Raw genomic sequence first — 3,854 nt, forward strand, 5'->3', positions numbered from 1 at the left:
TTGTAACTTTCAGTTTACAGAAAAATACAGGAGACAAAGGAATAAGCTAAATGCCACCAGAAGCAAGGAACCAGACAAACTCCAAGTAGGGAGATATACTTGGGGAAAACGGATCTGGTCCTTTCAACAAATCAGTGCCAAGAAAGAGATTAAAATAGATTTAACATCACGCCTGTAATCCCAGTACTTTGGGAGGCCGAGGCAGGCAGATCACGAGGTCAGGGTATCGAAACCATCCTGGCTAACATGGTGAAACCCCATCTCTACTAAAAATACAAAAACAAAATTAGCCGGGCGTAGTGGCGGGCACCTTTAGTCCCAGCTACTCAGGAGGCTGAGGTGGGAGAACGCGTGAACCTTGGAGGTGGAGCTTGCAGTGAGCTGAGATCATGCCACTGCACTCCAGCCTGGGTGACAGAGCGAGACTCCGTCTCAAAAAATATATAAATAAATAAATAAAAATAAAAAGATTTAAGAGGCATAACAAACGGTCTTGGGTCAACTCTTATTTGAGACAAGCTAAATATCAAATTAGGATATTTTTGAGGCGGGGAACTTGAATGTAGAATTATTAATTTTGCTAAGTACGATAATAGTATTTTGGAGAGTGTTTTAATGTAAGAAAATGTTGTTTAAGGTGCATACTGAAAATTACACACACACACACAGCTAGAAATATTTGGAGGGGCTGAGCAAGAGTACACGTTTGTCCCCATTTTAGACAACTTCGTCCAAAATTCCTGGTATCTGGTTTAATTAATCAACAAATATCAAGTAAGCCTTGACTGTGGACTAAGCTCTATTAGATGTTGTTTGGGTATTATAGAGAATATGCTGGTATAGCTAAAAAAATGAGGTTCACTTAATATAATAATAGAAATGATATTCGAAATCATACAGCACACACTGGAAATGCCACTGGCTTTCCAACACAGGGAGCCTGGTGGGGGCCATGTGTTCTATGAAGGCTTCAGGAGGAGCAGTGGAGCGGGAGTGTGACCAGAAGTCTGAAGGCTGCACATAACGTGGACAGTTCTCTGTGGCCCCCCGTGTGTGGGCCTGCACACGTGTGTCCCGTACTCACACATGTGATACAGAGAGAAATCGTTCTTGCAACTTTCACTTCTTGGATTAGTTGGCAGATTTTGCACACAGATTTTTCTTGCTATACATTTGGAATTAAAATTTATTTGCCTTAGAGTGATCTTTTGTGGTTACTTCCTTAGGATTATTATGTTAAATAAATATTTGTTCTTTTCTGTGTTTGAAGCTGTTATCATCTCCCACCTTGGCTATGTGCATGCATGTGAAGGCTTAATCTTTTCTGAATCTGTGTCTGATCAGTAAGAAGCTTGCTGTAGAAGGTGTTTCATGCTGGTATTTTCCTTTTTTTTTTTTTTTTAACATTGTTTTGTTTTTGTTTTAGACATGAGGGCTCACTCTGCTGCTCCAGGCTGGAGTGCAGTGATACAATCACAGCTCACTGCAACCTTCAACTCCTGGGCTCAAGTGACCCTCCCGTTTCAGCCTCCCATGTGACTGGAATTACAGGCATGAGCCACCCCACCTGGCTCATACTGGCATTTTTTCAAAATTTGAAAGTGAATTCAGATCTAAACACATTTTTCTGAAATTAGTATCATCATTGTGAAAATAAATAAAATTTAAAAGCTGTTGGAAATCCCCAAATGCTTTAAGCTTTGAGAGAGATGTGGCTGTTATCTGAGTTATATGGCATGTTGTTGTAACATCTGTTTCTTAGATTATAACTTAACTCTCTTCCTCATTGTCCTTGTTCTGTCATTGTCTAGGAAAGACCAGACCTCCCTCTTCCAAACACTGAGCGTTGTGATAGATTAACTGCCTCCTTTGTTTTCCTGTACCTAACTCAGGCCAGATGGTGTCCCAAACAGGGACCCCATGACAGTTCCATCTTCGGTGTAGAATTTTTTTTTTTTTTTGAGACGGAGTCTCGCTCTGTTGCCCAGGCTGGAGTGCAGTGGCGCAATCTCGGCTCACTGCAAGCTCCGCCTCCCGGGTTCACGCCATTCTCCTGCCTCAGCCTCCCGAGTAGCTGGAACTACAGGCGCCCGCCACCGCGCCCGGCTAATTTTTTGTATTTTTAGTAGACATGGGGTTTCACCGTGGTCTCGATCTCCTGACCTTGTGATCCGCCCGCCTCAGCCTCCCAAAGTGCTGGAATTACAGGCGTGAGCCACCGCGCCTGGCTAGAATGTTAAATATACCTTTCCCAAAAGAAAAGAACCACCTTGACTAATGAGATCATTGTGACTATGCATTAAGACTTACATAGAAAAAGGTTGAAATTCTGTTAAACTTCCCTAAGGTTTGTCTATAAAAGTGATCCCAAATTTGTAACTTTGGAACGCTGACTTCTTTTCTTTGGAATCTGTGCTTCCTGGGAGGGTTGTCCTCAAACTTTGCACTTGAATAAACTGCTTAAACTAGATTCTGAAACTTTTGATTATTTTAGGTTGACATCATTTACTTAGCAAACTAAGAGTTGAAGTTAAGTGGTGTGTTAAAGTCAATAGTATTCTCAATAAAAAGGAGAGGAATAGTGGCTTGCCCTTTGAATCCACAATCCCATCAATAATTTAAGGCAAGGAATCCTTGATTTTCATCACAATGTGTTCCTGCAAATCCCGTCCTAAAGTACTGATAAAGCAGATTCTATTTTCCCAAAGGAACAAAGTTACAATGAGTTGGGTGGTTTAAAAACTGTGAAAGCTCCAGTAAAATTATCCAAAGTATAGGAATTAAGAGCACGGGAGAGCTTCAAAGGTCATGCATGAATTATAACTTTTGTAAGCTGAAACTAAAATGTTAAGGCCTCCCAACCATCTGAATGGTCCCCTCCTTTTGGCCAGGGCAGTCCAAAATTAATCTGAAAAATTAATCTTGTTCAGGCCATGATGGAAGTGGGGCTCAGACATGCCTCACTATACCCTCCTCCTTTTTGGAATTTAGGAAAAGCCAACCAGAATTAACATCAACACCAATTTGAAGTCTGATAAGGAACATTTGCAATCTCTTATCTCCGAAGCCTGCTACTTGGAGGCTTCATCTGCATGATAAAACCCCTCATTGTCAACCAGACATTCCTTTCTACTGATAATAACTCTTTCAACCAATTGCTAATCAGAAAATTTTTAAATCTACCTACCACTCAGAAACTCTCTCCAACCCCACTGCTTTTAGTTGTCCTGCCCTTCCAGATAGAACCATTTTAGGCTGGGCGCGGTGGCTCACGCCTGTAATCCCAGCACTTTGGGAGGCCGAGGCAGGTGGATCACAAGGTCAGGAGATCGAGACCATCTTGGCTAGCACGGTGAAACCCCATCTCTACTAAAAATAAAAAAAAATAGCCGGGCATGGTGGTGGGCGACTGTAGTCCCAGCTACTCGGGAGGCTGAGGCAGGAGAATGGCGTGAACCCAGGAGGTGAAGCTTGCAGTGAGCTGAGATTGCGCCACTGCACTCCAGCCTGGGCGGCAGAGCAAGACTCCATCTCAAAAAAAAAAAAAAAAAAGAACCATTGTAAACCTTACATGTATTTGATTGATGTCTCCTGTCTCCCTGAAATGTATAAAACTGGGCCATGCCCTGACCACCTTGGGCACATGTCCTCAGGATCGCCTGAGGGCTGTGTCACAGGTCATGATCACTCATATTTGACTCTGAATACATCTCTTCAAATATTTTACAGAGTTTGACTCTTTTGTTGATACTTCTTGTTACCAACTGGAAACTGAAACCCAAGAGGGACCTATTGAGTGGGGAATAAACATCGACCCCAGCATGCTCCCCATCTAGAGCACGGGATATCACACA

The sequence above is a fragment of the Macaca thibetana genome, chromosome 8 (genome assembly GCF_024542745.1).
Source record: "Macaca thibetana thibetana isolate TM-01 chromosome 8, ASM2454274v1, whole genome shotgun sequence".
Lineage (NCBI taxonomy): Eukaryota > Metazoa > Chordata > Mammalia > Primates > Cercopithecidae > Macaca > Macaca thibetana.